The following is a 24013-nucleotide window of genomic DNA, read 5'->3' on the forward strand; positions in this document are numbered from 1 at the left end:
AGTGAAACATAATTTTAGTATATGTAATTTTAACTAGTAAACTTCTAGATTTTAGAATACAGAGTCTTAGCTTTTAAGGGAATATGAAGCAGCGCTAATTATCTGTTTATTGTATAGACTGCTAAGATTTTAATTAATCAAGCAATAAAGATTATCTGCTAATGTAGATCTGTGAAAGACACTGTCAACATGTCCCTCTGGTGTAATGTGAGCCAGGAACTCACTTTTTCTTAGGCTGTGTGAAACTTTACAGCATGCCCAAAGCTGTTATACATCACCAATAGCATAGGTCCTACAAGTGTTTCCTCAACTACTTGTCCTTCCAGGTCTAGAAGTCCATTACAGAGAACCTCTAGTCAATCTCCTTCCAGATAGCCACCTTAGCCTTGTTGCTTGGCTGCTCATTTGTCTTACGACACATCTGAGGTCATACTGTAAGAGTCTCTCTATATTCCACAGAATAAAGTGTACTGTTGGGAGTCTCTCCACTTTTGTCTGAAGACATGTCTGAAGTCAGATGGTTGGACTAGAGGAGCATGAGGATGTATTGGCCTCCAGGTCAGAGGATGGTGCAGCTTTCATGGATTTACATTTCTGCCTTCCTCATAGCCAGTTATGCTTTTCTAAGTACATTTATGTCATGCATGTGTACACTGTCCAAGCAGTGCAAATGACAAGCTGTTTAAGCCTTTATTGATTTAGCTGTGAGGGTGAACATTTGTGACACACATAGAGCATACTATGCTACATGTATGCTATGCATTTTAAAAATTAAAGTTGCTAGTGTGTGCTATCCAAGCTAGCTGATCATGCATACATTTGATTGTGAAATTACTTCTGCATCACTATTAGAGAACAGGACATGATAACAAGCATGACAGCAACCTTTCACAATATTTTAAAAGTGTGAATTGTGTATCATGACATGCACATGTGTTAATTAAGATGTTTGCATTAGTTAATGATGTTGTGCCTAAGTTTTTTTTATGTCACTCTCATCATCTACTGACTTGTGCTCGGAAACAAATGTTTAAATGAATGAATATTCACCAAAGGCAGGATTTTGGAACATCATCCTAAGGGATTGTTGTGGTATCTGGTGGATTTGACTATAATAAACATGTATGTGCTGTGTTACTTAGGTTCTGAACCTACATTTTTATGTATGGTACACTTAAACATTGTGTTCGTGCACATGCTTCATCATGTGAAATGGGTCATTGCATGAATCTTGAGGTACTTTGTCGGAAGATCAAAGTATTATGTTAGCATTTATGCATATGGCATTCCAGTAGCGGGGCTTAGCCATATCAACAAGTCCACATTAAGCCACCCAGCATGGCTTTTCATGGTCTTGTAGATATAAAGTAAGGCAAAGCAGCGCAAGTCACTGCCTCGCTTACTCTGCGTCATTGAGTTGTTCCATGGGTGTTGCTGTGTTTTAACCACTTCGATGCTGATGATGAGCTCAGCTCGTCATCAGGCTTACCCGCCGTGTGCTGATGACGACTCAGCTCGTCATGTAACGCGGTATTTCGAAAAATGCCGCACACAGCTGGAAAAGCCGCCGCATTGATGCGGTTAAGAAGGGCACTGTAGAGATTAGGTTGTAAATATGTTTATTAAGTTACATGGGAGCAACCCCTGGGCATGTCTGCATCTGCACCAACTGCCCACCAAGTGACTCCAATCTTCCAGAACATTAGAAGTCTGTCATAGCAACCATCTCTAGACTGCAAACACAATAGCAAGGTTGCTGGGATACAACACTGTGGGTATTCCCAAGTACCACCCATGGACTTTGCTGCTTCCTCACATTTATATTATATCCAAAACCTGGGGCAGTGCCACAATCTTGTGCCTCCCTACAGCAGGAGTAGCAAGGAGAAATGTTGACATTTCTCCCTGATTATTCATCTTTCCATGTGTGCTGCATTCTGCTTATTCAACTTGTGCTTTTATGTGTTTGTTACTTTTTTGTGGTGTAAGAATACAGATTTCAATGCATGTTTCTTCCTGGAGGCTGCTACTAATATCCTCATTCACTGAGAGCTGCACTGGGATGTTTTCCCCAGGTTTGCTGGAAAATGAATTATTGGGACATTACCACACATGGTAAGTATGTAGAGTAGTTCCTATATTCCCAATAGGCTCTGCGCATTGGAATAACATATCCTATAGATTAGACGTAGGACTGAGGTCTAGTAGGTCTCTATCGAATATACTAGACTTAATTGTGAGTGCCAGCTAGTTCAGAGGTCACTAGAAATGTTCTCATATTCACAAGTAGGGACTAGTTTCTGACAACCGCATAAACATGACAACTTTGTTCGAACTGCTCCAAACCACTGTGTGTTTGCTAAGGCAAGTGTGGGCATATTTATACCTTGAAGTTGCCGAGTTTGACGTAAAGGTGGACATAATAACGTCATCAAAGAGTCTCAGTTCTTTGAAAACTCCATGAGTTCTTGGACAAGTCAGTTCTCGAGCAAGGGAAAGTCCCTAGCTGCTGAAGCCGAGTTTTCCAAGAAATCGTTGTAGATTTTCGGAAATAGTGGAAGTGGCCCTGCAGTATTTGCACTGCATGAGCTATGACCAAATATGGTTATGATTCTTATGCCTATATAAGGACATAGTGATTTATACCTATATAAGGGCATGAATCTGGAAAATTGCAAAAGTGTCCTAAAATGGTTTACAACACCCACTCCACATTATTATGTTAATCTATGAGTAAATACTAAAACATAGAAGCCAGAGTATGTGTTTTTGCAATCCCACCCAAAAATACATGAAATGTATTTAAAAAAATAGTTGTACACAAAATGAGCATTTGTACAGTATTATCTAAAAGCAATGATTTCATTGTAAGCATATGATATGATATAATGCTAACCGAATGAATCACAAAATTTACATTTATGAAATGGCTCTAGATACAGAAAAAAGGTTGAGAACATTCCATAACAGAATATACAAGCTAGTTTGATTTGTTCCTTATGTCAATACTGGATCTAGGAAGTAGTCAAAAGTTCAGTCTGTTTTGGAAAAAAGTCAAATTAAATTGTAGCAAAATAGAGTTCCAAACTTGGAAGCTTTTATTTTGAAAAAAGTGAAGGTCGAATTTCAGAGTTCAAAAAGAACGCTGTGTGATAATTTCAAAAGTTATTCTCTGTGTCAGGAGAAAACATTAAGTCATCAAGGCTGGCAAAGAAATTGTCTACCACAGTAGGTGAAAGTTCGATCACTCCATTAAGAAGGTCAATTCTGCACAGATGTGAAGCATCGCCATCAGAGTCAGCAGCGTTAGCATTGTTCAAAGCAGATGGTACCTGCATGCATGTTGGTACGTGTATCTCACCTCCAGTCGGATTTGCCGGTGTGATCTCAATGAATGCTGTCATCAGGATTGGTAACCGCTGGGGGCAACACAACACTTGAGCCGTTACTGGACCCAGTAATGTGTCAGCATCCGTTGGCATAACCGATGGTAGTGTTAGACAGATATCCAACACGCATTCCTCTCCACAAAGCAGGCATCATAGAACAGGTAAGATGCAATCTTGCCAGATTGGTCTGAATGACGGGAACCATGTGGTATTCAGACCTCTCAAACGAGCCAAGCTAGGGATCTGTGTTATGCGTTCACGATACCTCATGGCCTGGAGCGCATTCTACATGCTGACTTGGGCATCCCTTGTGGCCGGATTTGCCATAACGGAGCAGGAGGAATAAAAATAAGATCCCTGCTACGAGTTCCAAAATGAGAGGCAGGCCGCCAAACACAGAGTGTATGAAATTAAAAAAAAGGCCCAGGACTGCTTCAAAGAGTGCTAACAGTCCCGATCAAAATCGTCTTAAATACATGTGCAATACCGCTGGTATCAGACATGTTAAAGATACGACCTAACATTTCTGCAAAATGTATTGGGCAGTTTGTTGATAATAATGCATGTATCTCTGCAGAAGTCCTTGCAATTTGCAGATCATACGTCTCTCTGGACGAGGTCAGTGGCACCGTTTTTTGTATAAGAATGGCTTTCATTCTGCTTAAAGTATCAATTCGAATAGAAGAGATTTCAGTGAAGGCCATAGCGGCGTCTGTCTTAGTTTTTCGAAACAATACTTGCATACAACAAGTGACCCTGGTTGACACACTAACGAGATAGCCTATTCCTGGCCTCATTCCACAACAGCTGTGATCATTTAACATAATGTAGCTACCATTGGAAATCTGCCTGAAAATTGGATCTATCACCGCTGTGGGTGAACCTTGCAGGTGGCAAGAAAGGATATTGGAAGAACCTTCGCAGGCTCCGTGTAAATTAATACCTTGACATAACAATGTACCGCTTAGTGAGTTTTCACAATTGTTACCACTAAGAAATACCTCCTTTCACCCACTCCAACATTTGTGTGTGTATGGTAAATCCAAGGTCGACTTAATGTATTCTTTACCCAACCTTTCATACAGGCCTGCTGGTATTTGTTTGAAGCAATATTGAAACTGGAAAGTCGTTACCGATATTGTGATGGTGCCATGTATTTTCCATTCAACTGATGGTTTCTCAAAAACTGTCAATGGTAATCTCTCCAGTTTTTCTATGCTCAGCACCATCTAGTCTGCGCCCCTCTGTGCCAACGAGATTTGTAAGGTCAAACATAGTAAACAATGACGTAGTGTTGATTAAACGCCAAGGCACATAGCCAGAACAAAGGTTTTGTAACGTCCAACCTAACAGCATTATAGAACGTAATTTAGACTGGCCATATTGTAACATTAGCAAGTCCTGTTCCATTATGTCTATGGCAGAGGATACAATGCTGTGCAAAGAATATGTTCTGGAAGACAGTGTTGTAAAACCCATTGTCAACTACAGAGAGTGATTTCTACAAGTTTAAATGATCAATTTCTCGTATTCTTTCAGCTGTTTCAATTTGCGTGACATTCCATGCTTCATTGTATGCAGCGTATATACCGGTGAATATGAAACGTTTATGACGTGGATTACGAGGTCCCAGTAAGAATTCTCATAAATCAATGCCATCTTTAAGCAAAGATAAGTGTTGTTTTATTTCTGGAAGGGTCGATTTCTTCAGCTACTCAAGGCATAGTTTACCTACACTATAAGTTGTTATCCCTGGATGTTGTCTCTGGATATATCTTGGATCTGGTTACTGTGAACCCTTGTGTCTTGTTCGGGAATCTATCTTGACAGTTATTCGTGTCTGTGGGCCAGAATAACCATTTTTTCCATTCAGGATTTGTTCTGTTCTGTTGTAAAATATAGTTTAACGTCTACCTCCTCACTTGAAGTTAAATTACAATCAGGTGTGGGCTTCGGTATGGACGGTTTGTTTAAATATTTGATCTTAGCAATGCCAAGACAATATGTCTGTTGAACAGTGTCATTTAAAAACATCATTTGTTCTGGGATAATGCAGGCTCTGAACAATGCTTCTAAACCTTGTACCTGCCAGTCCTTTGTGCCCCAAACAGTTTTTGTCTCAATGTTGTCTTTCCAAAAGTCAAAGCCTAAGGTGGACAATTGAGCATAAAGGGCCACAGAATAAATTGGTTTAGTATTTGTCTACATACTTTTCATGCCTGTCTTTTTAACACTTTTAAAGTAAAAACGTTCGGGGGTTGCGACATTAAAACCTGTGAAATATGGAAATTTTCCAACACATGTTTAGAACTACCTTTTGGAGGTGTTGGACAATGTTCCTTTTGATTATAAGTTAAAACATTTCTAGGGTTTGCAGATTTATGCAAGTAATGATGACTAAAATGATTAAATCAATACATTTCTTCATAATATTATGAACCTTCTAAGTATTCATGTTTTGTAAATTGTGCTGATATTTCTAAGTCTGCCATCATGTTATTAACAGTTTCAAAGTCCCAATCATCAGACAATGTGCTGGGGGAAATGAAATCACTCAAGGAAACCTTAAATTGGTGTGGAATTTTCAGCAGCTCGACAGGGCCATAAATGTCATAATCAGTTGTATCCTAAGCTTTTCCACCAGGTAGAGGAACCGCTGTGACACTGATATCACTGATGACAGGCCTCGTTGTCCACAATGAGATGATTTGTGTGGCTTCAGAGGCAAGTTGATGTTCTTACTTGCTGTGTCCATTTTAATGCGTTTTCCATCTATCAGCTTTCCCAGACTTAAAACAAGAATGAGTCATAGCAGGAGAAAAAATACACCTAACCCAATCCAAAATTCAACCAATGGTGAAACCAGATATATGTTTTAGCAAGCTCTTGACCAAGTTCTGTTAATTTTTCCTTGAAAGTTTTATTTGCTGGCGTAGTTTCAGGTTCACTGGGATCCTCAGAAAAGTTATCAAAGTTGATAAAATAGCCAGAGGCAGTTCTGTCAATAGTCAGTATTGCATCCGGATTCTTTGAAATCGCTGGAGTTGCTTATTCCCTTGACATGTTTTTATAGTCAGATGCTACATCATTGTAGATGGGAGTTTCTTGACGAACTGTTATTTGGGTTTCAAGATGCACAAGTCCCATGGCTTTGTTGCATAGTCCTTCTTTTCTCACTTTAGAATCTTCAAAGGTGATGAGTCTTTCAGTTTGAACCTCTTGGATGGTAGCACGATTTGGTCACCTGCTACATCTTGGGAGCCCACTGGGCCTACTACTTATTATCGGCCACACGGTGTGGTTTTACCAGGTCAATCGATACAGACCGGTTCTCCTTTCTTCCAGCAAGGGGCAGCAGTAGCACTGTTCTTGATCCGTGGATTGCTAGTACAGGTACTGGTTTTCTGTAAGAAGGCCCAAATTCCTTCTTGTCTGCTATTTTCTCCCTGACTAGATCCCCAACCTTTGAAATCCAGAACCGTCTTGCTGGGACAGGTGGTTTTTCTTCAGTGGTCATTGGCTTTTCACTGGTGTTGCTTAGACTTCTTCTTGTTTCGTTTAAGTCTTGTAAAACAGCCAAACGATATTTGATATCAAATGGTTTTTGTTCCACCACTGAAGTGTGCTGATCGAGGTCTTCATCCAACATTCTAGTACCAAAAAGGAGTTCATATGGAGTGATTCCACCCAGAGAATTTCTTGGCAGGTTATTAAGACTACGTTGGACATGTATTAGATGTTTGACCCATCCATCACCCAAACCTAATACCCTAGCTGTTATAGATTGCTTTATGTCACAGTTTTTTCTCTCCACAACCGAATTTCCCTCAGGATGGAATGGACTCGAAAATCGCAATGCCACGCCCAAGCTGGCCATGGCCTCCTTGTACGCCCTGGAGCTAAATGCAGGACTCTGGTCAGAATGTAGCGTGCCGATTGCGTATGTGCCGATAAAGACTCGCAAATCTTTTATAACAGTTCGGGCGTCAGTCGAGTGCTGAGGCCATATCCAAATGAATCTTGTCCTAGTATTTGTGGGACCGCTTTTTTCCATTGGGACATTTGAGCATGTACAATCTATTGCTATCTAACAATGATGTCTGTACTGGGCTGGCTACACTGTAGTCAGGAATATGGTGGTGTTCAAAGCGTGGTATTTGTAACAGTCATCGCAATTAATTCCAAATTCGTACAGGTGAGCTTTCATCCCTGGCCACCAGTACATCTCTTCTAATTCTATTAGAGATTTAGAGGTCCCTTGATGTATCAGACCCTCTCCCATATGTTCTTCGTGAATCAGAGCACCTCTCCAGTTCCTGTTTGGAATTACCCTATCCCCCACTCCAGGGATTCGAGCAAAAGGAACAAAGTTTGCATCAATTATGTAAGTATACTCGAGTGGATAATTTAGAGGTAATGCGGCTCCGCTGCCTTTGCTCGTGGCATTGACAGCGAGCATGGTTTCACCGTCTATTGTTTTTTTTGAAAGATTGATTGTAGCTACGGAAGCTGTTTACACAGCTGCCTTCGCGGCTTCATCAGCCAATGAGTTCCCTTCCCTTCAACGTGAACGCCATCACCCTGATGACTCAGTGTATGGATCACCATAGTCTTTTGTAGTTCTTACTGCAAAAGAACTACCTGTTCCAAAAGCATTTTATGCTTTATTGTGCCACCTTTTGCGTCTTTAAAACCATTTTGAACCCAATTCTGCAGATATTCATTGTAATACTGGACGCAGTAATACGAATTGCACACTATAAGTGAGGGGGAATTCGCAATCGGTATTTTCAAGCGCCATCTTGAAAGCCTGTGATTCAACTCGCTGAGCTGTACAGTCTCCTAGAGATTGAGTTTTTGTGACCATAGGTCTGAATTTACCATCGCGCCAGTGACATAACAATCGCGCACGCTGCACTATAAGCTTGTTTACCCCCAATTGCGGGCTGTGCTGATCCGTATGTATATATTATACAGCCGTAATGTTCTAGAGGTAGAACTTCAGTAGGCAGAGGACATTCTTGTTCGTATTGGAGAAATTCTTGTGTCTTCAAGTAAGGGTCAAAAACGTATTCAACGTCTGTTGCAGCAAGAGAATTAACCCATTGTATCCATCTTGGATGTAGAGCTTTTGCATTTGGAATGCTTGCCTTTGTCACTGCCTCTAAGGCAGGTACAGGTGTAATGACTTTTATGCGCTTACCCTGTGCGAGTGCTCTGTCCTTTGCTACAGCAGTCTGAACCGCTGTCAGAATTTTTTATGTTGAAGTGTATTTAATTTCAGCTTGTGTGTAGAAGTATGATTTGTAAGCTATTGGTACCTTTTCACGTTCATTAACGGTTATGTATGTGAATCCGCATCTCCCTGGGATGATTCGGATTATAAGGTTGCATACATTGTTGTGTGTTTGTAAGTGTGTTGTTGCCAACATGTCTGTTTGTACTGTGTGTTTTTGAGTCCAATTAGTTGGTTTGAAATCAGGTTTGATTAGTTTGTTGAGAGGTTTAAATTTTTCTGCGTAATTCAGAATGTAAGTTCTTCTGAAGTTTAGGAATCCAAAAATTGACTGTAAGTTTTTCAGCGACTGTGGAGGTTGGAGCAGCGCACATTTCTCTGAAAAGTTTGCTGCTAAGTTTTTGCCTTCACTTGAAAGTTTGTATCCTAAGAATAGGGCGTTGAGGTGGGCAATTCTTGATTTTTTAAAGTTGAATTCATACCCTTCAGAGGCGAATCCAAGTATTATGTTGTTCACCCTGGTCAAGTGCCTGTCCAAATCATCATCTGTAAGATAGATGTCATCGACATAAGATGAAGCCTCATCATCATACTTTTGTAGTAACTCTGTTACTCTGGCTTTAAATAATCTAGGACTTGGGGGAGACGACAAAAGTGTTGTTGTGTCCCCAATATTGAGAAAGCAGTCAAATACCTGCTCTCTGGTGCAATGTTTTGACAGAAGAAACCGTTTGAAATATCTAATGTAGTTTTATATTTTTTGCGAACGATGTTATTCATCAGTGCTGTACTGTGTGAATTTTGTACTGCAAAAGTTTGGCAACAAGAGTTTAAATGTCTGTGATCCAAAACTAGACAATATGTTTCATCTGGTTTGGAGAAAGGAAACAAAGGATTGTTCATTGACGAGGTGCATGTTTCAATCACCCCTTGGTATTCAAGTTGATCTAAGATCTCCCTGACTTGTTTTTTAGCTTCCTGTTTTACTGGATACTGCCTCTGAGCAGTAGGTTGATTTTTTAACTGGATTTTATGGTGAGGAGAGTCCTCATCCCATCCCACATGATTTTTATATAATGCTGGAGCCTGGGCCACAGCCCATTTCCTGGCATAGGTATATTTGTTATGAATAGGATTATGATTAGAGAAGGCTTGCATCATTATTTCTTCGCCATGTGGGCACTCCCTGACAAATTCAGGTGGCCAGTCTTTTTCGGCCAGAAGGATGTCATAACCCTTGGATTGTTTTTACCAAAAGAGTTCTTTTATTTTTCTCGTTATGTCCCCCTCAAACTGAAGTGTTACTTCATATAACTTATGGGGTACACTAACCTTGGTGTCAGCAGTTTCAACCTGAATGCATTCATTCAGATCCACTGTCTCAAGATGATCTTTCAGGATCCTGCGAGCTATGGTGAACTTTGCTGCGCTGTCCAGCATTGTCTGGGCCCACTCCCCGTTCTTGAGTTGTGTCCTCAAGAGCCTCGGCATGTCTGATTTTAATACTTGCTACCTTCTTTTTGGAGAATTGAGTTTATTTATTTTTTGGAACGTGTTGATCGTCTTTGGACTTCGCGCGTTCTTCCTTGTGTTCTGATCGTCCTCTTCTTTGGGATTTCTGCGAGGAAGTCTGAAAGGTGCGAGAGGATCGTGTATCAGTATCTTGATATCTATCAGGTTTTCTTAAATTATCCCTATTTCTAAGTTTACACCTCTTTTCAGAGTGCTCCCTTTGAGGAGATCTACCTCTGGACTGAGAGCGCTTCTCTTTAGGAAGTGGCTGTCTACTATTTTCCTATTTCTTTTTAGGAGTAGTTAGATTATTTTTGATAAAAACTTTTTCAGGATTTTCTGTTAGTTAGGCTTTACAGGTTTCCCTCCCAAACTATCTCTTCCTAGTTCTTCATAGGATTTTTCACCCTACACATTTTGAATCTGTCTCACAACGTCTGGTATTACCGCCATAGACGGGACACCATGTGTTTTTGTGTAGATTGAAGCAAAGACTGTAACCCAAGTGTCACAGTCCTCCATGTGTGGTGCAATCCCTATTGGAAAACAGATTGTTAGAATCCTGTGTTTTTCATGAGATGTACTATCGGGAAATACTGCCTCTATTTGAGTAATTTTTTGGGCTAACCAGAATGAAATTTGTTCCCTTTTTTGCGGGTAATTTACCAATGACTGATTGTATAGTCTGTGGTGTGATTTTGTTTGTGTTCCCCTGATGAGGGGTGTGTTCTGGAATTCTAATAGCAGGTTGGACCGGTAAGGTCCGCATGACATATTGTACCAATTGTCTATGTATTTTAATTAATTGCTTTAGCTGAGTTAACAGTTCTACATCTGACATTCTTTCAATGTTAGGATGTGGTGTATAGCTGGCTAGTACCGGCCATGTTGCTCCTGGTCTACCAAGCGGACCGAGCCTGGTAATGTGATTTTGATGTTGTAGGGCGCCTTTAAACCAGAGCTGATGCTCTTTGTAAGTTAGTGGAATTTCAACGTCCTCGAAAGGAACGTATTCCGCTGAATATTCCTCCATCTTATAGAAGTGGAACACATGTGTTGTTGGATTTGCTTGTGGAAAGACAATCCATAAATAAAATGCCTCTGTCTGCCGATATTCATGTGCCTCTATGACGAATATAAGTGTACTACCTCTCGGTGATAGGCCATTTTCTATAAGCTTTATAGCTATGGCTTTTCTTACGTTTTCTGGGATGACTATATCATCCGGGTCATTTTGTTGGAGACCTGTCTAAACCCGGTCGGGTAGTAGTGCCTGCAGGTCCACCGTTCTCTTCGTCGCTATCTTGCATTTTGTTGCAAGTTTTGCAGAGAAAGTTTTCAAGGAAACAAAGATAAGGCACAATATTTTGGAACACTGTATCCTTCCACGTTGAACAAACCAAAACCTAATACACAGGATTTTCGTCCTGCTCAGTTAAGGCGGATATTTTATCCTTTGACCCACTCCAGAGGCCTATTGTAGTATTTATGGGAAAAAGAGGTCTCTGTGAAAAGAACGACTGAGTTACTCTAGTATCTAGCGTTAAATTAGCTAACGTTGGGCTCCTTGTAGTGTAGTTCCTATATTCCCAATAGGCTTTGCGCATTATATCCTATAGATTAGACGTAGGACTGAGGTCTACTAGGTCTCTATCGAATATACTAGACTTAATTGTGAGTGCCAGCTAGCTCAGAGGTCACTAGAAACGTTCTCGAATTCACAAGAAGGGATTAGTTTCTGACAACCGCATAAACATGACAACCTTATTTCCCCAAGATAAAACTGATCTTCAGAGACGTGGAAACAATAGATATATATTTCACTCAGTCAATTGTGCATGCTTCGTTTCACCAGAGGTGCACAGAGATAGATAGACAGGCGTTTTCAATAAAAGGATTTATTGAACAGTCTTCTTTCTCAAGCATAACAAATGAACTGCTACAATCGTAAAACTGGTTGTAAAATATAATGCATACAGTAGAAAAAGTAGAATAAATAACACTGTAAGAGCATTGTATGGTTCCTAAACCATGCATAAATACATACATAAATAACAGAGGCTAAAAGTACTCAACTGGTGCTTCTAAAATACGCTTACCCCTGTGTACCTAACCTAAGCCTTAGTACGAGGGAAGAAGTAAGTGAGGTGGATCATAAATGTAGTATTCTTTTGCCAAGAATCTGTACAAGATTTCTCTTAGGGTCTAATCAGCTCCGTAACTTAGTTTTGAATGGAAAAGGTCAGTCTCGGGACTTGATTTCCCAACAACCCACAAGGGTAGCTTGGAAACACCGGAGCTGTATCCATTATATATTCCACAGGAACCACTGTTCGTCTTAAAATAATTTACTACCCTGGTTCCACTGTGAGTAGTGCCCCCTTGTTTTTCCTTTTAGATTATTTCCTAGTCTTCACACAGTTGCTGAGTTAAATATCAGATGCCACTACCCTATAGAATTTCGTATTTCTTAAGGACTCACGGGGCACATCAGGGTCACTGTTCAGACAAACAGTTTTTTACGAAGTGTCAGACACTGTAAATACATATATACGGGTACCCGTGCATAAATAAATAAAGCATTTGAAGAATTGAGGCCGCGGCACCTGTGTGAAATTCTTTTTCGTAACTCTGGGTTGTGTTGGACATATATATATATATATATATATATATATATATATATATACACATATACATATACATATATATATATATATATATATATATAGGTTGAAGGAACTGTGGGGCATATTACCAAGCAATAGCGATAATTATCGCTATTGCTTGGTTAGAGACAAAAATTTACCGCTGAGCTGCGGCGAGTTTTTATCGCAGATAAACCTTGGTATTACCAAGGTTTATCGCAAATGCGATATAAATCGGCCGCAATGCATGAATATCGCTGAAAAGTCAGCGATATTCATGCATTACCGAGCTAATGCTCTTAGCCATGTTATCCACCTCCCATTGGATAACATGGCGAAGAACTGCTCAGGGCAGGTGTTAGCTTTTGGAGATATTCGCGCTTAGCGCGAATATCTCCAAAAGTTGGTAATAGGAGAAAGCGATGTTAGCGACTGTTTCCAGTCGCTAACATCTTGGCACGCCCACTTTGCTTGTCATTAGTGATAAATATCACTGACATGCAAAGTGGGGCCCAAGATGGTCGCTATCTCCTACTAGCTGTCGCTAACTGGTGTTAGCGACAGCTAGGTAATAGGGAGATAATTTTATCTCCGCTTTCTTGGCTTTTAAAGCCAAAAAGCGGAGATAAACCCCCTTGATAATATGCCCCTGTATTATTCAATTGTCAGGAATCGTAGTACAAATCAAAGGAAAACCTACCAAGTAGCAAGTACGGTAGTAAAGAAAAGCATTATTGGAATTCTAAGACTATTCTATATCAGGACCGGAGGCAAGGATTATGCATTTCTTTCTTCACTCTTTCTTAAGAGTTTTTTAAAGAAACATAAAAAAAACAACACATGAAAACTACAACTCCCATTAACACCGGGATTAACTATGGTCACCAACAGTACAATCAAGTCACATTCCAACAGTCCGTATATTATAGTCGGCAGCGTAGTCCTTCATCTTTCCTCACTGCTGCCTTGTCAGTTAAGTCCCTTCATGCCTTCTCCTCACTTAGGGGGTTAGACTTTGGGCTTTTCTGACTTGTGTTGCCTTAGTTTTGAATAGAGCGCTTGTTGGCTTTGTGATGGGACTGCTTTCTTTCAGACTTTGATCTATTTCATGTGCGTGGTAGGCCTCAAATTCTTTTACCGCGCGGGTGCTCTAGGTGGCGCTGTTTCGTGCCACTAATGCGCTTTTATGATCACCTGAGCTACTCTTTGCGCTCTGGTGGTTCGTGTGTACTTGAGGAAAGTGAGCGTTCTTTGCTCGTGTCCCTCTCCCCCAATCCTTGCCTGACACTACGCTGCAGAACAAATTAAGGGCATACCCCAATATTGAATTAAAACATTGCTGCAGGTTCTCTTTCCACTCTGGGCAGTGTCAGTGCTTTTGCCCAATTTTTATCGCTACCTTTACAGAGCCTGATTTAGGGAGCACCGGCGAGGGTGCTACCCTTGATATCAAAGGTCATATTTTTTTGCCTATATTCAGTGCTCCCGCCCTCCATTGTTATACAGTCCCAAAAAGACCATGATTATGCGCCCTCACAGTCCTTGGAACAGGATAAGGTCCCCCCTTAGCGCCTTCCTGCAGGGGTGGACAATCTGCTTTCTCAGGCCATTACCAAGCTTTGACCCCCCTGCAGGACAGCATTGACTGGTTGCCTGCCCAATGTCTTCAAGGGCACAGGGATACTGGGAGACAGGGGGGTTGGGCCAAGTGGGGTGATTTCGTCTCACCCACATAAGGCTCCTAAGCGCCACACAGGGAACCTTGAGGGCTTCAGCCGGCTGACTGAAGTATTTCTCAAAAGTGCACAAACGCTTATGGAGGAGGAGGTACCTGGGATTGCCAGCGATGAGGTCGTCATGGATTGTGACCCTGAAGAGGGGTTCCCCGACACGGGGGAGGGTGAGTTTGAGGATGAGGAGGGCTCCTCGGAGGAGACGCAGGATTGGGGACGGCTTTGGCACCCACAATCCTCCTACTCCGAGGCGGAGGACACAGAGGGTGCCCCTCCTGTCATGTTTGACCCTACGGGGATCTTCAGGCCGCGCTCGACAGAATGGGTCGCAGACAAGAAAGTGACTGACTATGTTGGTAATAAGATCAGACAACCACTTTCTCAGGAGGTGAGGGCCCGTCTCAGATCAGAATGAACCCGTCCTTCTCTACCTGACAAGGTCACAGCTTTGCCAGAGATAGATCCGAAGTTGTGAACCTTCTTTAGTAAAAACATAAGGGATCCTGAGAAGGGGATAGATAGGTCATGGAGGGCCTATCAAAACAAACTCCTTGATGTGGTCGGACCGCTGACTAAGATTATAGAGCTGGCAGAGCGGTACAGGGAGTCAGGTCGACCCCTTCCCACGGACGACATGGCGGTTTGGGCGCAGAGATCAATGTGTCTTTTGGGCAACGCTAACTGTGCCCTCTCAGCGGATCATCGCCGCTCCCTTCTACTGAAGATAGATCCTAAGTTAGGGGAGCTCTCTTCTTATGCATCTGTCTGCGTTCCTGGACTCCTCTGGGTTTTTAGATCATACCCAGCATGGGTTCAGGAAACTCCATAGTACAGAATCTGCACTTACTATGGTTACTGATAACATCAGAATGAAGGTAGATCAGGGTCAGACAACACTGCTGGCCTTACTCGACCTGACCGCAGCATTTGACACCCTATCTCCCTCAATTTTAACATCTCGTCTGAGGGAGATGGGAGTGGAGGGGTCAGCCCTGGACCTTCTGTCCTCTTTTTTAGACCTTAGAGAACAGAGGATTAAACTAGGAGAATACCTCTCCCCTGCTACATCTCTGCAATGTGGGGTACCACAAGGGTCGGCTTTAAGCCCAACCCTATTTAACATTTATGTGGCCCCCCTTGCGAGATTGGTTAAAGCTCAGGGAATGGAAGTAACGTCATACGCAGATGACACTAAGATTATGGTGTCACTAGCCCAACCGGTCAGTACCTCCGCCTCCAGCTTCAGGAGTTGCATGCAAACAGTCTCTGACTGGATGATAGTCAACTCCCTGAAGCTGAACGGCGATAAAACTGAGGTGCTGATCTTCGGAAAGGATCAGGATGTGTGGTCAAGTGAGTGGTGGCCGCAATCCTTGGGAACCTGCCCGGTCCCCTCCCATTCAGCTAGGAACCTTGGGGTTATGTTCGACACCTCGCTGGCAATGACCCTTCAGGTTAATAGAACAGTGGCTACTTGCTGGGGAATTCTTAAAATTCTCCGTCGAATAGTACATTATCTCTCCCCGCAAGCTAGGAAACAGACAGTGGTTGCACTTGTTGGTTCAAGATTGGACTACTGCAACTCACTGTATGCAGGGATTAACAAAGGACTAATACAACGACTGCAAACTGTTCAAAATGCGGCTGCAATATTCGTCCTGGACACTCCCCGATCCTCCTCGGCAACACTAGCCAGAAAGAATCTACACTGGCTTCCTATAGAGCATCGTATTTCTTTCAAAATCATTTGTCTGGTACACAGCGCTCTTAAAACTGAAACATCAGTTGGGCTGGGTGCACTTCTATCCAGCTATGTCCCCAGCAGATGTCTGCGCTCACAGCAACAAAATCTTCTGGCTATCCCTAGGACCAAGAAGACCAGATGGGGAGGTAGAGCTTTTTCTACAGTCGCCCCCCGTCTCTGGAATGCACTCCCTCTGGAACTTAAGTCTCTATCTTCACTTTCCCTCTTCAAAAAGGCCCTGAAAACATGGTATTTTAAGAAAGCCTACCAGTAATCAGCTCCTGGGACAGATAATCTATCAATATTGAGCTAGGCGCCTTGATGCCCTTTGGGGCTTAGTCTGCGCGATATAAATTTTCCTTCATTTCATTCATTTCATTTCAGAGGCTGGTCCAGTGGCCCAAGGCGCACTTTTTTCGGCGATGCCTTCGTCAAGGAGCTGGGAAGGTTTGTTTCGACGTTCTCAGCTCCTGACAAAGCGCAGACGTCCATGAAGAAAATTTTCCCTGGAAAGGTTTTTGGAGGGGCTGGAATAGGCAGGGGTTGCTTTTCTGGCCGCCTGTCCCACCAAGGCCCTAACAGAGCTCAGGCAAGAAGATATAATGGCTGGCAGGATGGCTGACAAAAACGTTCTACCCCTCGCATGGTGGCAAAGGTAAGAACAACCGGGACCGCAGAGGGACCCACAACAACTCTGGGTGGATATAGTGGTAACTAGCAGTATGTTATCTCCTTGTCGATTAGGAGGGAGAATAAGCATGTTTTCTCACAGATGGGGAGAGATTTCCTAAGACCCTTGGGTTTTAGGAGACGGTAAGGGGGTTTCACATAGAGTTTTACAGAACCCCGGTACAATCAGTCAGACCTTGTCCTCTGTTTTTTTCCGCTCAGGATGAATTGCTTATAGATCAGGAGGTCCAGGACCTTCTGGACAAAGGGGCAGTTTCCCTCTCAGAGCTGCACCCAAGGGGGTTTGTATGCAATCTTTTCTTGGTGGAGAAACAGGAAAAAGGCTTCCGCCCAGTCATCAATCTCAGGTCTTTCAACAAGTGGCTAGTTTATCGCCACTTCAAGATGGAGGGAATTTACCCCCTTCTGAGACTTTTACTGCAGGACGACTGGTTGGAGTGCCTAGATCTCAAAGACACTTATCTTTCAGTCCCCATCTTTCCCCCTCAATGCCGATTTCTCCAATTCAAGTGGAGGGGCAGATCTTCGATTTCCGGACCCTGCCGTTCGGCCTTTCATCAGCACCCTGGTGCTTTACCAAGCTTCTCAAGCCGGTAGTCGAACACCTATGCACGCTGGGCATCAGATTGATTATCTACTTAGACAACATCTTGCTGATGGATCAGTCTCGAGAACGCTTGATTTCCCATCTGAATACCACCATATCTCTGCTCCAGAGTTCACCATCAACTAGGAGAAGTCGGATTTGGTTCCGCGGCAGAGCATGTTTTTCCTGGGTTTCCGGATTGACACAAAAGCGGCGACCTTGAATCTTCCAGATCAGAAAATCGCCATGATCAAGAAGGAGCTACCGAAGGTTCTCAGATGGACAGGATATCTCTACGGCAGCTAGTTAGGACTGTAGGTTTGTTGTCATCTTCGATACAAGCCATCTTTCCAGAGCATTACAGAGCACTGCAGAGGTTAAAAGCGTCCCATCTCCAGAGAGGTCTAACTTACTCAGAGCTGGTGGCTCTGACACAGGAGGCCAGGACGGAGCTTCAGTGGTGGATCATCCACATAGAGGCATGGAACGGTCGGGCAATCTTTGGATCTCAGCCAGACCTGGTGATCGAATAAGGATGCCAGCCGCCTGGGCTGGGGTGCCAGGTGTGGACTGATCACTATGGGAGGCAGATAGACAGATGAGGAGCTGTCTCTCCATATCAACTGTCTGGAGCTGCTGGCGGGTTCCCTTACCATTCGGTCCCTGACGAGGGACAGGTTTTCATGCTGTATGCTCCTTCGGATGGACAACAGAACAGCAATACAATACAACAACCGCCTGGGGGGTACCCGTTTCAGAGCTCTGGCAGAGCTGGCCAAGGACTTCTTGCACTATTACCTCCACCATCAGATCTCTGTGACAGTGGAGTATCGACCCGGGAGGCAGAACTCGGTGGTGGACTGGAACTCCAGACACTTCATGGATGCCAGGGCCTGGAGACTCGATCACGCGGTTTTCCAAGTGCTGACAGCACTTTGGGGTCAGTGTCAAGTGGACTTCTTTGCATCCATATGGAATACCCAGTTGCCCCTTTACTCCAGCTGGAGACCGGATCGGGGGCAGAAGCAATAGACGCCTTCCTTTAGGATTGGTCGACAATTCTGGAGTATGCCTTTTTCCTTCCTCTTCATACAGAGGGTGGCGGCACAGGCCCGGCGCCAAAAAACTTTGCTCATCTTGAACACACCAATATGGCAGTCTCAACCGTGGTTCCCCTCTCTCTTAGAGCTAGCTTGGGACTCGCGCTACGTCTTCCATCCTACGATCGGATCCTGGTGGACCCTCTAGGCCAACCTCACCTTTGGTTCTCCAGGGCCATCTCCGTCTCTTGGCGTGGAGGATTTCGGTTAATACTAGCAGGATGTCAGAATTTTGCAGGAGGCTGAGTTCCTTATTTAGCAAGTCTGGGCCCCAGGGACCATTAAGAGGTATAGATCGGCTTGAAGGAGATGGGTGCATTGGTGTGTGGAAAGACACCTGGATCCCATGGGCACCAGCGTTATAGATATAGTGAACTTCCTGGCGGAACTCTTTCAAGAAGGATTAGCCTATAGTACCATCAATTCCTTCAGATCAACTATTTCGGCGAGTCATGGACTGGTGGGTAACATTCCTGTGGGGTTGCACCCCTGGGTGTGTAAGTTAATCTAGGGCATCAGGATTTCTCCCCCTCGGAACCCCGTTACGCTGGTCTGTGGGATGTCAATCTGGTCCTACGCCTGTTGTTAACAACAACCAGTATTTGTCCAGGAAGGAAATTTCAGCAAAGCTTGCCATGCTTCTCTGCCTCATTTCATGTAAGAGATTGTCGGACGTGTGAGCCTAGGACCTCTTAGCTAGGGTCTTTATCCAGAGGGGGTTACATTCAACATCTTACGGAGAACATAAACGAGTATCAGGTCGGTATCATATCCAGCTTTCCCGGAGTCCCCAAAATTGTGTGTGGTCAGATGCCTAAAGGCCTATGAGGACATGACTTTGGAGGTTTGACATCCGGGAGAGCTGCAACTCCTGATTGCTATTAAGAAGCCATTCAAGTCTGTTTCCTCCCCTACCATTGCTAGTTGAGTTAGATGGATTATGACAGGGGCGGGCATCAATACTAGCGAGTTTGGTGCTCACTCTGCCAGAGGAGCTATGGCTTCCAAAGCCATCCAGGTGGGGGGCAGATTGGAAGATATCATAAATGCGGCTGATTGGTCATCTGATTCCACTTTCAAGCCAATCCATGGTGCAGCTGCTCTGGTGGTAAGTAAGCTTTAAAAATGCATAATGCTCGCCTCCGGTCCTGACATAGAATGAAAAATGTCCTAGTTTACACAAAGGAAAGTTTCAATTCTATTAAGGAAGCGGAGGCGAGGATTATCCACCCGACATACTTTTCGGTTGCCTCCCGCCCTCCGGGGTTTTCTATTCTGACCGTTACTATAGCTATAGAGGTCTGTTCGAGATTTTTCTGATTATCATGAAGTAAGGTACTTATTTTATGCTACGGTGTGGCGCCTCGGCCAGGGCAACTGACGCTGGAATCTGGGGATCAGGGTTCGATCCCCGGCGCCTGCTGCAGGTTAGCCCAGCACCATGTGACTCTGGGCAATAGCTTGCTTAATCTTCCCGACGGCCTCAGTCGCCTGGAGACCCTTACGGGTGATTGTTCGCGCTTTACAAATGTGTATTATTATTATTATTATTATTATTTCTTTGCTTCACACTAATAATGTATTGATACTGCTGTTGTTAACTGTTTTCTGTATGGTTCTCTTATACTTGATATGTATTTCAGCCTGCTGATATTCTTCTGTATTCATTATAAACCAGTGATTAGGTGCTTATGCAATTCCTTATGTATTGAATGTTTTGGCTTTTCGCTGAGATCCGTTTAGGGGAAAGGTATTAACGTTTTACACTTTCTTCCAAGGATCGGACTCCAAAGCAGATTAAATACCAAAGGGCTTAACTTCCTTCAGCACAGAAAGAGGAAGGACTACTCTGCTGATTATAACATATGTATTCTTGGAATGTGACTTGATTGGACTTTTGGTGACCATAGTTACTCCCGGTGTTCATGGGAGTTGTACTTTGGATGTGTTGTTTTTTTACGTTTCTTTAAATGGCTATTAATAAAGAGTGAAAAAAGACATGCATAATCCTCGCCCCCACGTCCTTAATAGAATTGAAACTTTCCTTTGTGTAAAGTAGGAAATTTTTCGATCATGTCAAAACTACGTTCAAGAAACTACGTTCGCCTTGGAGATATTTGTGGAGAAGATGATTTCTCAAGATAGCTTCTGCCCTTGATTGCAAGGTTGTCGCTCTAGTTTTTCCCAACAGAAGCTCAAGAGCTGTGGAGCAGTGTGAAGTGTCCATACAGCCTCTTTAGCAGCGCACTTCCCTGAAGAATTTTCAACTGAGTAGTGGCTTTTCTTTGACGCAGTGCGAGGGCGGATAGGATAGTGTTTCAGGGATAGTTTTTTCCATTGAGCATGTCCAACGGATTAGTGTTAGGGAATGGTAGTCTGTCCGCCTGCTGACACTTATTGCCCTAGACAGAGAAAGCAGCTTGAGTGGAAGTTTTCTCTCACCAGTTCCCATCAGAGTTTTCGAGTCAGAGCTTTCCCGCACATTATTCACAGAACAATAAAATTCTGATACCAGAGAGAACTTACAAAATCCAGTTGTGAGGTGAACAAAAAATTAACTGAGATTTTCAGCGCTTCCAGTCATTCTGATCACGCAAGTACCCCAAACAACATAAAACAAAAGTCAATTGAGAATTTGAGGAAATTTGTGAGCAGATATTGTGCTTAACCTGATAACCTTAAAAACTTTTTAGTATAAAAAAAAGTGCACTCGCAAGTCTGTCATTCATATCAGGTCTGTGATACTGAAATACTTGCATAGGATGTAGCACAGACATATATTTATATATTTCTTTAAAATCTCTGAAAATCAAAACAAAATGAGTGTGAAGATATAGAATAGGAGCTAAAGCCAGTCTAAAAAGGGGTATGTTATTGTAAATAAAAGAAGAATATAATAGTTACATGTATAAGGTACCTAGGCAAGAGGAGTGTAAATGTTTTCTGTTGTTTTGCAGTGCACAAATCCTTCCTTCAAGACAGTTAAACAAGGAGCCCGAATAGGAAGTTCCTAGCAGCCTTAGGAAAAAGATGAGGCAGTCTCTTCTTATTCTCCCCAAATCCCTTTACCCCCTGGAGACCCCTCTCTTTTAATCTAGATTGAAGGTTGAAGGGGGTTTAAGAGGGGCATTGGGTTTTAGCGTCATTCTTCTCCTGTGAGGACTGGAAACTAAAGGAATTGGCTCTTTACATCAATATAGCAACTGACTCTCAGCCACAACAGCTGTTAAGAGCAGAGTCTCTCACACAACATTGTAACAGTCAATACTAACAGCTGATGGAATGTTGGCAAGTACCAAGAGTGTTGAAGGCAAGGGGTGGAACAAGGGAAGGAGAGGTGAAACAGGAGCACAAGGGAATCAGAAGGAATAGGTATATTATATCAAATGTACTCAATTACAAATTACAACACAGTCCTACTACATGATATTGCTATGCTCGGAGAAGGGACATATCATCTGAAGATGATGTATGACCTACTCAGTGGAGGCCAAGATAGGTATCGTTCAACAATGGAAAACATTCTCAATTCCCTCTTTTGATATATTGGTACATGACATGCGTAATATGGCATTGTAAGAAATTATTATTTACCGCTATTTCAAATTGAAAATTATGATGCGCTGTGGGGGGAATTTTCTGTAAAAATAAATGCTTTGCTGTGGTACCAAAACTGATCGGGCATGACTTTGCAAACATGTGTTGAATCCTTTATGTCCCTCTAACATGCATACGAACAAGACACATTTGTATGAGATATACAAAGTCATGATCCTTGTTACTCAACTATGCTATTGCTCTTTAATGTTATTGTTGTTCTTTGTTTTACACTATTATCCCAACCCTGTTTGATTTAATAGCCAATGATTTTTTATTGATGTTTTTAATAACAAATTAGATGGTGGATTCTACAACAACCATGAGAATATGTCCATTGAGACAGGTAGATGCATTACTGGGCACTTTTATTCAATGCTACTCATTATTATGCATTCCACAAAATAAGTACATATTCATCTTGAATTATTCATTTTATGATGATACAACATTTGGACGTTCCTTATGCATTTCAATAATAATAAAGGAAGATCATACAAAATAAAACTTCTGCGACATATATTACCTCTGGAGGTGGGTCACTGGGCTGAACTGAATCATAGTGCAGGTATATGATTACCTTATATAAAATAATCCAACTGTGATGCCAATAGTTCTCTGAAAGGACTAAGTAAATGGAAAATGCAGTCCAACAAGCAGCACCAGTTAGTGTTGCAAGTGGTGTATCCTCTTCTCCTATGTTCAACACCAAGTGTAGTGGGGAGGAAAAGCTACCTTACAGCTCTTTGTCATGTAGCCCAAATGCATGTTTCTATACATGTAGCTCTCGTTTCGCCTCCTGTGTATGATTAGCACATCCATGACAGTATAACATGGTGTGGATAGTTGGGCAGTATTAATACTTTCAACCTGTGCTTGACAAGTTATTGTTCTTCATTGCCTCAACAGTATTGTGGTTGAGACTGAAGTGTTCTGTACAAAATCATCATAGTGGTTTCCCCTTCATGATGCATAATTGGTGGTATGCGAACCACCCTCTGGGCCATTTTTGCTTTTAACTCCTTCATAGCAGTACTAAAGTCTTAAGATGTTGCTAAAGAAATGAAGATGTATTAGAAACTTACTATGATTTCAGAATGTGGATATAGCCAGGGGTGTGTAATGGCACCATGGTTATATTTACATATGTTTGTTTTTTAATTTTGAATGCTATTTCTGCTCTGAAGTGTCTCACTGTGAGCATATGGACATTGTTATATGCTATTTTTACAAGGCCTGTTAGTTATATCTTTCGTTATCTATTTAATAAAGTTCTTACTTACTTTTTTATTCCTAACCTTCTTTTGAGAATAAGTATGTCTTTTGGTGCTGCATTCTTTCCAGCTTCATCATGTGACTGCTGTTTGGTATGTAACTCATTCCATAGGGGTTTTAAAGAGTTCTCTGCCTCTTAGAAACTAGTTTATATCCTGAGTAAGTATGTGTGTGTGTATATCATTCTGGAATCAGCAATTCTGGATAACCAGCCTATTTGTATACTGCTTTCTGAATTTCTCTCTATGGGCCACTCTTTTCAATTGCCAAATGTATTTGTAAATCTCTACCACACATTTACACATTTACACACTCACTGAGGTGAAAATCTACAAATACCAAGAAGTTACAAACCTTTCCAACACTGGTCCCTAAAATGATAGTTTTGATTGCAGATAAGATGATAGGTTTTCAATAAACGGTCCTTCCAAATGAAGCAGAATTTGAGTGCCTATCATGTGCAAATCAGAATAACTACGGATTGCCCATTTTGGGCATAGAACACA

The sequence above is a fragment of the Lissotriton vulgaris genome, chromosome 4_1 (assembly GCF_964263255.1).
Source record: "Lissotriton vulgaris chromosome 4_1, aLisVul1.2, whole genome shotgun sequence".
Lineage (NCBI taxonomy): Eukaryota > Metazoa > Chordata > Amphibia > Caudata > Salamandridae > Lissotriton > Lissotriton vulgaris.